Source organism: Sus scrofa, chromosome 15, assembly GCF_054392235.1.
Source record: "Sus scrofa isolate SSC_HxYL_T2T_F1_AM1 chromosome 15, Sscrofa_HxYL_maternal_Yorkshire_Landrace_v2.0, whole genome shotgun sequence".
NCBI lineage: Eukaryota > Metazoa > Chordata > Mammalia > Artiodactyla > Suidae > Sus > Sus scrofa.
In genome coordinates this window covers 129,793,378-129,806,683 of record NC_139397.1, presented here as the reverse complement: position 1 = coordinate 129,806,683, position 13,306 = coordinate 129,793,378, and the positions used below count along the sequence as shown (strand labels likewise).

The window sequence follows — 13,306 nt, the reverse complement described above, 5'->3', positions numbered from 1 at the left end:
TACACCACAGCTCACGGCAACGCCGGATCGTTAATCCACTGAGCAAGGGCAGGGACCGAACCCGTGACCTCATGGTTCCTAGTCGGATTCGTTAACCACTGCGCCACGACGGGAACTCCCGAAAAAGTCAATTTTTAAAAATATTTTCAGCTAATATTTGTTGAGTTCTTATACCTTATCAAATACAGTTGAACGTTCTTTGATTTAAATTTTTTTTAAAAGGAAAACATGGGTTAGGTATTATTTTTATTTCACATTTTACAGAATAGGGAACTTAGATTTAAAAAGTATAGACCACTTTCCCAAAGTCACAGGCTACTTGGTAGCAGAAATAGGAATTGAATCAAACCCTTTTAAAATCCAAATTCAGTGTGCTTAATTCCCAGGCCATGCCATCACATCTCTTCTTCATGAAAGCTAATTTCTCTTTCAACATAGGTCCTACAGGTGATTCTACTAATTTTGTTTGTGAATTTTTCTTTTGTTTTGTCTTCTCTTCCTGATTTGCTATGGATGAGCATTCTTATAACACATGTGATTTAGCTTCAGATTACTCTTCTCCAAACGGAGGGAGTGGACAAACCTCAAGCAAACAGCAGGGTTGGAATGTCAAAGTCTCAGTTCCTGAAGGGTCCAGAGAAACCTCCCTCCCAAGCATGCCATGGCCTCTGGGCTTCTTTCCAGGCTCAGCCTGCCCACAGGACTTGATTGCTCCATCTTGCTGGTTCTCAATGGAGAACTCTTTATTTTGGACCCTGTTCTTGTATTCTGCTCAGTGGACTTGAAAATCAGAGATTTCCTTGCTTCCTGGTCCTCCCTGTGCCTGGGAAACAGACATAGGAATTCTTCTTTTCTTCTCTTTATTCAGCAAAAGAACAGCCCACAAGTTAACCATCCCTTGTGTCAGCTCTTGGAACCCAGCCTGGGCCAACAGTTAGGCCCCCTGAGAAAAGAAGTTTAACTTCCTTGGCCTATTTCCTTCCTCAATAGATTGGAAGAACTGAAGAGAGAAAATCTTCTCAACATAGACTATCTGATACTAAAATGCATTTTTAAAAAAAGACCTAACTCCTGCATTACTATAATTTGAGACATTTTATACAAATTAATATTATCTTCTATATTATTCCCCCTTGAAACAAACCATTTCTTTCCTTTCCCCTCTCCTACTGAGATTAAGCATAAATAGATGCTTGGGGAGAACAAATTCTTACCCTTCACAGGTATGAATGCTTGTGACAATCCCAAAGGCCATGATAGCTGTTTATATAGTATATTTTATTTTCCTGAGGCAGAAATTTGTATAGTGCATGTGGCAAAGGCATTAAGCTACTCACAAAAATCCCTTCTTTTTTTCCTGAGCACACAGCTGAACTCTGTTTCCAAAGCTCCCCTGCAGTCAGGTGAGGCCAGGTGCTAGAGTTCTCACACTGGTATACTCTTCCATGCCTTTCTACCATCTAGCTCCCTGATGTGGAGCTGACAACAGCCACCTTGAAAGGATGATAGAGCTTTGTCATCCTGGTCCACTGAATGACTTTTGCTGACCTAGAACTCTCACCCTGGCCTTTTACCTGAAAGAGAATAAATATGTTGTGCCATAAGACAGTGAATTTGTAGATCTCTTTCTTATCATGTGATAGCCTATTCTAATTGCAACAGTGCACACGTGGTCTTGAGTACATGACTCTGAGCTAGTGTGAGTACTTAGGAGAAGGTGAGCACCTGCCCATCACCATGACTTGCTGTCTCCAACTCACCTCAGTATAAGTAATATACCAAGAATTGCCAAATGGCATATCTTTGAATACTGATGGAACATGACAATGCATAGGAAACCACTAAATGTTGGTAGAAAAAAATGAAATTCAGTGTGCCTAAGAAGGCAACAATTCTTAGATAAAAGGTGAATGCTATCTATAATTTAATAGTAAAGCTCCAAACTCATATCAGTGATATAAATAATCCCATTATGTCCTTTATATAAAGAACAAAAGGCTTACTTCTTCAATGATTTCAGCAAATGCTTTAACCAAGATTTTTTAAAAAAATAGCTTTATAGGGAATGATGGTCCAGAATTTACTTTGCAACATTTCAGGTAGAAAAATTATATAGTACGTATTCGAAAATGTGGTGATTCATACACATGCACAGAAAAGGTGATCACTTTATGATATATTCCTTATAAATATCATTTGGTTGGTTGAAGTCTAGGATGAATCCATCTTCTTGATTCTCTGAGGCTACATTTTTTTTGGTTCTTTGTTTTTTCACTTTTGGCTACCCGTTGGCATATGGAGCTCTCAGGCCAGATCTGAGCTGCAGTCTTAACCTATGCTGCAGCTGTGGCAACACCATATCCTCAACCCACTGTGCCAGGCCAGGATGGAACCTGAATTCCAGTGCTCCCAAGACACTGTGATCCTGTTATGTCACAATGGGAGCTCCTGAGGCTATATTTTAAGATCACAATTTTTGTATATTACATTGATAAATTTCAGAATATAGAGGAAGGAGAGAAAAATGATACTTGTTAGTGATTATTAAATTTGCAGGATACGCTAAAAAATGGTTTCTGAAAGATATCACCTCCTAATCCTTAGAGTCTATAAATATACCTGAAGTAGAAATACGGTCTTTGTAAGTGTGATTAAACTAAGGATTTTGAGATGAGATGATCCCAGATTATCAGAGTGGACCTAAATGCAGTAACAGATACCCTTGTAAGAGGGAGGCAGAGGGAGACTTGACACAAAGAGGAGGAGGCAATGTGATCATAGAGACCAACTGAAGGAATGCAGATACAAGCCAAGGGATGCCAGCAGCCAGCAGAAGCTGGAAGAGCCAACGACCAGATTCTCACTTAGAGCATTCAGAAGGAGCATAGCCTGGCCATGATTTTGAACTTCTGTCCTCTAGAACTGTGAGAGGATACATTTTTGTGTTTTTAAGTCACTGAATTTGTGGCCATTATAATACCCACAGGAAAAAACCCAAACCCAGTTTTAATGGAGGAGTTTAACTTTGCTGAGTTTATAGCTATGATACTTTATCCCACGCATCTGGAGACCTAAGTTTGTCCTGCTTTCCTTTAGCCTAGAAAAGGCAGGGGTAACTCTCATTGCAATGTGAGTTGTCGGGGTCAACAGGGGGCTCAAGACTAGAGGCATGTCTTTTCCCTACCTGAGTATGAGCCAATGAAAAATAAGATAGTAAGATTATCAATTTTCTCACTGACAAAGTTGATTCTGGGGAATAAGTTTACTAACGTTGAACCTCAGATTTAGAGAGACTTACCTGCCTTCTTCCAGCAATGGATAACATAGTCCTCCCTTAAAACGTGGGGTCTGAAGTGCAAGAGTAGAATGTATGCTTTCTGTAGGCATCAAGCTCCTAGGAGAATGAGGAGATGAGGGGTTCATTAAAACTGAATGATCCCTTTCTCCCCTGTGGGCAGAAATGTCAGTACCACCGTGCTAGTGGAGATCCCTCTATATGGAAAGAAATATTAGGAAAGGGGATGGGACATTTCTGATGCTCTAACCCAAGACTAGTTAGCAGCTATCCATGGCTAGGAGAGGTAGCATGTATCCTTTAGAAGCTGACTGGAAGACAGCTTAAAGGCCGATGGTAAAGACAAAGTTGTTCTCAGTTCAAATTATATATATGATATTCAAATACACATAGGTACTAGCTAATATTTATGTTTTAATAAGTAATTTTAATAAATTAAATATAACATACTTGGTCTTTGGTCTGTTTCTAAATTTCTAAATAAATCTGCTAAAGTCTGGTTAAGTCCTGAGTATTTCCTGAATTCACACATGAACATTTTGTTACGTATACTTTTTGTCTAATCTGCTAAAGGAGACCTCTGCTTAACAGAGTCTTGTAATAGCATCTTCTTTTTAACAAATACATTTGCTAATATGCACCTAGAAATATCACTCTTTAATAATCAGGTATTAGTAGACTGCCTACTTTTCATCTCCAAATGATGCTTCCTTGAAGATTAAAAGAACATTGGTTTTAGTGTTAACAGCCTACAACTTCAGCACTGAGGTCTCAGTAATCCAGCTGGTATCTGTCTGTAGATTCATTTATCCTCTCTTTCCTAAGGTTATTTTAGCAACTTATGTTATTTGTAATAGGAGTTGCTTTTGTTTTCACATTGGGTCAGAATAGATTGAGTAATAACATTAACAAAGACCATGAACTAACACAGCACCTTTTACCCTAAATCCTTTTCAGTTACTGACTTAATGTCTCCTCAACATTCCAATGGCTCAATGACAAGGGTATTATTCCCATTTTTCAGAGGCAAAAGCATTTGGAGCACGTCTATATCTAGAAGTCAGAGCCTTTGACGTTATATCATAACTTTTTCCTTTTGTCTTCTAAGAGAGCATACCGTTAAGTATCTTTCCTGATTATTCTCAGTGGTACTGCTGAATGTAGCCTCATGCTACAGCTACTGGCTAGACTCCTGCGGTTGGATTTTCAATTATTAAAGTATGACATAAACAAACAGTAAAGTGCCTACTATGTGCAGAGCACAGTGTACTTTTACTCTGAATCTTTTCAGGTCTCTGCAACCTTGAAGTTTAAATGAGGGTCAGAGAGTTGGCATTAACCTCCTTCCCTTTTTATCCTTGTAAGTTTGCTCAGGTAAAGGAGCATTTTAACACTCAGCAAATACAAACCTGTCTTTTCTGGTTAATTCAGGGCTCCAGGTCCAACACCAAAGAATGCCGGTGGTCATTTCCAAAGGGTTCTGAAGATATCTGGCTGACCATTTTCAGATATCCATGAAATGCTTTCTATCCTCCTATAAGGGTAAACCCAAAACTAAGGCTTTTATTTCTTTTCAAGAGCAATTAGTATAAACTAGAGGAATGGTCAACCTGCAATTCCAATCAGCAAAACCCGTATTGATTTGATGCTGTACAATACCTGATCCTGCACAAAATCTTAATTTATTAAACTTCAAACGGCGCTAAACATTCTATCTTAATTTCACAGTTCTAACACATTGGAGTTTCTTAAAAGGAAGAAATCTTTACTGACTTTCTCATTTTAAACAATTCTTGTCATAATATTGAGCAGGAAATTTTCTGTGATCACTTCAAAATTATTCATGCATTCTTTTAAAATTTACATTAGTGGAAAAGTAAGAACCATTGATAATCTAGTAACATAAAATTATCATTTGATTGTATTTTTCCTTTGTCTTTAAAGGCAACATACTTTACAGATAATAACTTATAATGATTTCCAAAGCTAGGTAATTTTGGATTTTTTGAAGAAAGGAAACCTTTGTTTTGCTAATTAAAATGAAAATTAATTAAAATTAAAAGCACGAGGAAGAGAATTAAAAACACGTAGAGATGCCTCATTGAAAATTTTCCTATTTCTTTCTGGTATTTTTCCTCTGCATAAGTATATATATATATATATATATATATATATATATATTTATATAATTGGAACCATACCATATGTGCAATACTCTACATATTTTTAACAATTAAATTTATTAGAAATCACCTCTTTGTACTGATGAAGACTCTTTCCCAGAGATTGACTTCTTGGGAGAAAATATCATAACCAGTTTTCTGCCAACTGCGGATTTTACCTTAGCAGTTAAACATTCTGCCTAATCCACATATTCTTCTCTATTAGAACAGGGTGTGGTAAGCAGGAAAGAAATAGGAAGCTCATGTCTTTCTCATGGATGCCTGAAATTGTGTAACTGGCCACATGGATAAATGGAAATTGGAGACTATACATTCGTTTATTTGTCCACTATGACTTATTTAGTGATTGCATAGTTTTGTGCCAGGCATGTTGCTAGGCTGTGGTAAGATAACAAGACAGACACAATCCAGTTCTCAATGAATTCAGTGTAAGGAGGACACAGGTACCTTGACCAGGAAATTCTAGAATGGTGTGGTAAGTACAAAGGCAGAAGAAATGCAAGATGTTATGGTAACTCATAACCTAGGCTGGTTCAGGAAGTCTGCTAAAGACTTTGAATTCAGTAGTGACTAAACAAAGCTGAGATGTGGCTAGGAGTTGGCTGTAGGTCAAGAAGGGAAATGAATTTCAGGCCAAAAAATGATTTTTCTCTCAGTCTGATACAATAGCCACAACAAGGCCCTCAGTATGGTTTATGCCGAAAGCAATGAAAGGTGTAGGCACAGCTAACATGACTATAGAGGTCAGAGTCAGAGTAAGAAAGACATTAAGAAGATGAATTTTCCGAACAAGAAGGATCCATTAAAATTTTAAAGTAGGAAGCAGCATGATCAGACTATATACTCACTCAAAAATCCTATCAAAGATACTTTCTTAATTTCAGCCATCATTAGCTTATTTACTTAATGTCATTATGATACTAAATACTTCACTTACATTACTTGACTGATTATTCACAATAACCTTGCAAAGTTAATGCTGTCATTCCAGTTACCTAAAGAGGAAACTGAATTCAGAGAAGGTACATAATTTGCCCCAAACCATCTTCCTAATAAATGATAGAGAACTCATCAGAAGATCTATTTTACTACAAAAGCTTGTGCTCTTTCTGGCAGAACAGAGATTGCCTTCTAGTTATGCTCATTACTAGCTATTGGAAGAGGATGCCAAATTTTATCCGAAACCTAAGGAGAACTGGAGGAGCCTCAAAAAACAGTAAAAGGGTGTGGCACACGTGGGAGGTATACTAGGTGAGGGTGAAAGAATTGAGTGAATCAAGGCCTTTTAGCAATTGACTCCACTCTATTTAGGTCTGCTCATGTGGGTTCTTAAATTCAAGAACTTGTCACCCAACTGATATAATCCTTTCAGAATATGTAAGTTTTCTTTTACCAAGGGGGAGTGTGATTACATTGGCAACTTTGAGTAGTCCCAATTTCCTTGACTCTTTGATTTTCTGGGTTCATCTTCAAGGAGCAAATAAAAAGGTTCCACTGGAAATGATGATTGTGACCTTTTTACAGGGAGTTGGTAAGTCGTATGAGAACTTCTAAAGGATAAATGGCTATTAAGAAAGTTCTAGGAGTTCCTGCTATGGCACAATGGGATTGGCAGCATCTTGGGAGTGTTGGGACACAGGTTCAATCCCTGGCCTGGCACATTGGGTTAAGGATCCAGTGTTGCTGCAGCTTAGGTCTCAACTATGGCTTAGATCTGATCCCTGACCTGGGAACTCCATATGCTAAGGGGCGGCCAAAAAGGAAAAAAAAAAAAAAAAAAAAAAGACAAAAAGAAAGAAAGAAAGTTCTAGTAAGGTAGATAGGAGAGATTTCCCAAAAGTTTTGATGTCTACCTTTCATTGTCTATATACTGTTTGTGTTCAAAGTCCCTTATTCCTGTATTTTTTCTACAAGCCAAGGATAGATTCTCAAAGCAGCTATAGTGAAATATAAATAATACTGTTCAATTACTTTTGTTCACAGTGACTAAGTGTATAGTATATGTTTATGGATTAACAAATACTCAGAGTTTTCAGAGCAGGAATTGTCCTTGGAGATAATTTAGTGGAGTCTACTATTTCATAGACTAGGGAACTGAGACACAGATTGGCTTAGAATCTATTCAGCATCATTGCCTGACTTCCTAAACAGTTGACTAAATATTGTTAGTTGACTCTATGCCACCAATTAAAAAGTAAAAAAAGCTTATCCAGCTTTTTCTCTATTAGACCAGGCTGCAAATCTCGAACTCATTAAACTATTGTGTACTATGAGTTATATCTTTCATACGCAACATAAAATATCATTCTATTTCTTTGCCATTTACTTTTTTGAAGGTGTTTTGACTACCTCCATCCTCCTATAATTGGCATCTGCAAAGACTGGTCCAGTTAGGGAATAGAATTGTGGAAGAAATGTTTGATAAAAATGTGTTAGCATCATTGTGAAGTATATCCAGTTATTTCAGCTTACCTGATTTGACTGAAGACTGTTACTTTACAGTGGGAAGTGGAACATTTAACATCTTGCTCACCTTCTATGTGACCCCTTCATACCACACCTCCGTTGGGAGAAAAAACAAACAGCACAGAGCTGAGAACTATCAAGGATTGAGGACCAGGTAATCCTTTCAGAACTGCTCTAACCTGATACTCCCTAAGATGGGATTTTGTTAATTTTGAGAAAACTAAAATCTCCCTTTCTTTTCTTCATTTTCCCTATTCCTTTTGCCTATTCTAACCACTTAATAATTGTAAATATTTTACAGTCATCCCTCACTATCTGCAGGGGACTGGTTCTAGAACCACCCCCCAAATACCAAAATCCACAGATACTCAAGCACTCAGGTCCTGTATATTAAATGGTGCAGTATTTGCATATAACCTATGCACATCTTCCTGTATATATTAAATCATCTCTAGATTACTCATTATATTTACTACATTGTAAGTGCTACATAAATCGTTGTAAATACAAGTAAATGCTATGTAAATAGTTGTTGGATTGTGGCAAATTCAAGTTTTGCTTTTTAGAAATTCCTGGAAATTTTTTCCAAATATTTTTGAGCTGCAGTTGCTTGAATCCAAGGATGGGAAAACTGTGAATACAAAGGACCAACTGCTATGCTTTTATGGTAATTCCTTCACCTATTTTCTTTTTCTTTTGGGACGTCTTCTTTCTCTCCTTGTTTTTTTTTTTTCTTTTTTTTCTTCTTTTTTTTTTTTTTTTCTTTTTCGGCCACCCCATGGCATTTGGAGTTCCTGGGCCAGGAATCAAATCCAAGCAGCAGTTGTGACCTATGCCGCAGTTGCGGCAACACTGGATCCTTAACCCACTGTACTTGGCCAGGGATCCAACCTGCGTCCCTGCACTCCAAAGATGCTGCCGATCACATTGTGCCACAGCAGGAACTCCTGGAAACTACTCTTAAAAGAAATACCACTGATTATCAAAGATTTTCTAATGGGGCAAAATTACCAATCTGGAAATAATCAGATGATTTTAAAGTAAAAAGAATGAATATGTCTTTATGTATGACTAGGTCACTTTGTAGTACAGCAGAAATGATCACAACCTTGAAAATTATACTTCAAAAAAACTTAAAAAAATAAAACAATTTTTTAAAAAGTAAAAATGACTGCCTTACATTCACAAGGAAGCATCCAACAGAAAATCTCAAAGTGCCTAACAATCATGACGATTTTTTTTTTTCTAATTTCCCCACAAAGGGGACATGGGAGTTGAGACATAGGGTATGACATCTTAAAATCCAGAGTATGAATGAGGCCTCTTGGTCAAGCCTAAACCGTCTGGGCTGGAGACAACCATGCAGATATGTTGTCTGACTTTCTGCTGGGTCCAAGAGGCACTCCAGGCCTTAAGAGAATCCCCAAATCTCAGCACTTAAATAGAAAGCTTCAGGGCTCTGGATTTTACACAGCTGTCTTGGAGATTCCAGTCTTTTTGTCCTTGGTTTCTAAGAATTCCCAGTGGGATGTTAAGAAGGCTTAATATCAAATTTTTATGAATTTGTTCAGTGAGTGGTTTTTCAGAGTTCTCTGTAAGCAGTCAGACATGCTCAGAGTCTCCAGGGAGAGAGAAGTCTCTTGCATATTCTCCCTAAAATTCTAATCAAAAGGCTCATGCTTCGTATACCCAGCCAGGAAATGTTGGCATAAACCATAATAGCCATGAATACCAAGGTGCCCTGGCATGTACTAGGGCCAGACAAATCAGGCAGCACTGTACAACCTCAGACACTAGAACCTGACCAGATACATCTGAACCCTTGCTCCACTACTTACTAGCTGTATAACCTTGGGTGAGTTACATTTCTGGCTTTAGTCTTCTCATCTGTAAAATGGACATAAGTACCTATCTCATGGGGGGTTTTTTGGTAAAAATCAAATAAATTAATATTCATAATTAATATGAATATTAATATTAATTAATTCATTAATATGCACATAGTACTAAAAAAAGTTATTTTAAATGTGATCACCCCACATAAACACTGGCACAGGAAAATGAATGGACCATTTGTGACCATAAAGCAAATCATTTAAAATTTTTGACACCAAAAGGGGTCTTCAAGGCCACCTTTTAAGCAATTCCAGGGGACAGTTCACATGTCTTCTGCAAATGGTGCTTCTGGAATTATGCAGCTTGATCCTGGTATGCTTTGTAAATTTCTCTCTGTGGTTTCCCAGGGTCATGCTTTTGTTGTTTTGTTGTGTTGCTTCTTTTTTCTTCACAAATAATGAATATTTTTACTCTTATGGTTTGTATTGATTTCTTCTGGCACCAGTAAGTAGAATGCAATTTATCCTAGGACACTTGAAAAAGAGAACAAGTATATTCTTTTCTCACTGGTTACTTCCAGATCTAAGACTCCTGTGTGGTTAGAAGTGCAGCAAATTAACATATGAAACCAAGTGATTAAGTCCCTTTAGAATTGGATGGAAAACTTATCTAAATTGCTGTTGTTGCTGCTACTTACTGCTAACCTGTGTGGAAGTTGCCAGTCCTTTAAAATGATCTTTCAGTTTTGTTTTTTTTAAGATGAACATCAAACCAGCTAGTAATTATTGAACACGTACTATGTGTAAGGCACTCCATGGATATGAGATTACAAAACAGGCATTCTTGAGAGCGTGAGCAAGCCCTATGTTAAGCATGCAAATCATGCTTTTTACTTTTTTCCCTCAGATTTTTAACTGCACTTTGTTCAGAAAATATAGGAATATAACATGCGGAGAACAGAAATCCGTTTCAATGGAAACTGGGTCTATTTTGAAAATATGCAAGTTTGCTCATAAAATAAATCCTTAAACAAATAAACAAAAAGGCCCAGATAGATGCAAAATACTGGGGCAGAGAAACACCTAGCTTTTCTTTAGGATTTCCACCTATAAGTGTTTACAGCCAGAGGCCTGCCAAAAGGGCTAATTCCTGAGCGGAGTTTTCCAAACTCTTACAATAGCAACATCACCTATCTCTTCTGCCTCCCACGGGGAAAACTTCTGCCAAACGAGCTCTGTTGCCACCGTCTGTCTATGCTCTGCCCAGCCTTTCCCCAGCCTTTGTCATTTGGCCAAGTTAACACAAAACCAGCTCACATTTACTGGTGTTAAGCATTTTTTCCATGCATATCAATTCATTTTTTTTCCCCCGGTACAACAAAGTGGGTTCTCCTATTTTACAGATGAAGAAACGGAGGTACCCAGAGATTAAGAGCTGAGCCAGAATTCAGACTTGGACTAATTAGCTGTTAAGCTTGTGGTCTCTTAACCTACCTGTTTTTATGTTGATGCAAGGCAGTGAGTGGTCTCCCTGGGGATAAGACTCACTGGTGGAGGGGGGCAAGTTTCACATCCTAATTTTTGCATCTAATTTAATAAAGTTTCAAACTTTTAGGGGAACAGAAAAAGACTCCCTCTAATTGAGCACCTGAGTTTAATAAATAACTTCCCACAAAGTTGGTTTCTAAGTGGCAGTACCTCTGAGAGAGAAGCCCTGAGTGGTTCTGGACAAGACTGTAACATGGTGAGATTCCCCCTGTAAAGATGTGACCCCAGAATCCCACTATGGAAGGAAAAACCCACTGTCAGCTGCTTGGGATGGAAAGTGAGACCTTGAGGGTCTGGGCATGTAAGAGAGGGCTCTCTCCGTCAGCTTGAGAAAGTGAAAAGCAGTTGCTAGTGCTAAAGAGGAGAGGGCAGGTAGTGGGATGAGGTTGATGCCAAAAAGGGAAGCGGTGACATGGCGAGTGTTCAGGAACTACATGGCTGAAAGGGCAGGTGGAAATGCCCCCATGATTTCTGGGGCAGGTGGGGCGCAGAGCAGGAGGTTGTCTCTGTATAATAAAGGATATTTAAGTATTTAAGTTGGGCCTTCTTAAAGTTTGATTTGGAAGTGTTTGTGCTGCTTTAATGTAAACCCCCATACACTGGGTCCCATCCATTCATCATCTCTCAGGATGGGAGGAAATGTTTGGTGAGAATCTGGGAAGGGTTGAATGTCATCTGCTGGGCAGGGGCCAAAGTAGAGAGACTGAGCCCAGAAGAAGAGGAAAATTTACAGAAGTCACAGAAGCAGCCCTGGATGTGCACAGGTCTTGGAACTGGGAGAGTTAGCCCAGTCATCATCTAAATTTTAAGGAGCTGTCATCTAGATATTACATCTCCTTATCTGGATGTACTCCCTCTCCCTAAGCACCGAGTTCTCATAAAACCACTTATTCAATGCATTCCAAGTTTAGCTTTATAATTCTCTTGACTGAATGGAGAGTTGATTCATTGCCTATTTTTGATATTCCATATTCCCTTGACCCTTTATTGTGGTTTCTCTTTTTCTTTGTCATAAAAAAAGACTTATTTTCCTTGGTGAAGCTGTCCTCAGAATCTCTCATTTTCTCTGGAAATGACCTGGGGCTCCTTGTACACAAACACCGAAACCAAACAGTCATATCATCACTGTGTTCCTAACCCTAGAGACTCTTAGCATGGGTGTGGGTTTGCATAACAGGGAAACTAGCATTGACCTGGTACAAATGCTAATTAAATGTTTAAAAAAATTTAAGGATAGTGCTGCAATGATGTAAAAGGGTGTGTGTGTGTGTGTGTGTGTGTGTGTGTGTGTGAGCCTAAAGCATCTAAATGTATTAGACCCTGGATACAAGGTTGAGGGCAAAAACAGATGGAGAAAAAAAAAAAAAAAGTTTGCCTGAATGAATAGAGAAAAAATGGCTCCATTTTCCAGGGAAGTTGGAAATTCTCTGTTTGGCAATGCATACATCACCTATTCTCCCTATGCTCTCCTGTACCTTTAAAATAGGGACTGGAACCCTTGAGAATGTCTCTACTTAACCAAAGTATCTTCACAATACATGAGACTCATGTAATAAAGGGCAGGCAGTGTTAGAAGGAAGGATTTGAGTTTGGAGGACTCTACAATTCTGTGATGCTATCTGAAACAGTGAAAGCAAAATCATACTTAGCAAAATTAAAAGAGAAGTTCAAGTTATACTGAAAAGGAGAGAGTGGAATGGAGGAAAGGGTGAAGAGAAAAGGGAAAAAAAAAAGCTAATATTTATCAAGGGAAAGTATCATGAACTCTATGTACTTTCTCTCTTTCTCTCTTTTTTTTCCCCAAAAGAAAGGCTAGAGCACGCACATTCCAGTGTCTGCTGCCTAAATTCTCTGTTAATTCACATCTCCAGAGACACCTATGTAGTTGGGACAGTTCAGCATTTAGAGTACAAGGACTTGCAAATAAAAATAATTAACAAATAAAATGTCTTAATGTCTTTGTCTTTTTTTGCCATGGC

At 38.2% G+C, this 13,306-nt stretch overlaps 1 protein-coding gene across 10 annotated transcripts in view; it reads right to left on the bottom strand.

The window, feature by feature from the left end:
- Positions 1 to 13,306, bottom strand: part of LOC110257137 (PC-esterase domain-containing protein 1B-like) — a 276,259-nt gene that overhangs the window by 170,139 nt on the left and 92,814 nt on the right. For 4 of the 10 annotated variants that reach the window (XR_014829273.1, XR_014829272.1, XR_002339380.2 and 1 more), the window contains 3 exons: positions 4,705 to 4,829; positions 3,299 to 3,394; positions 199 to 1,574 (listed from right to left, as the gene is read on the bottom strand). The exons of 1 other annotated variant lie outside the window; for it this stretch is intronic. The gene's annotated coding sequence lies outside the window, so the exon portion shown is untranslated. Of the gene's footprint in view, positions 1 to 198; positions 1,575 to 3,298; positions 3,395 to 4,704; positions 4,830 to 10,077; positions 10,314 to 13,306 lie in introns of those variants that run through there. 5 more of the 10 variants (XR_014829271.1, XR_014829275.1, XM_084999003.1 and 2 more) reach the window with 4 other exon arrangements.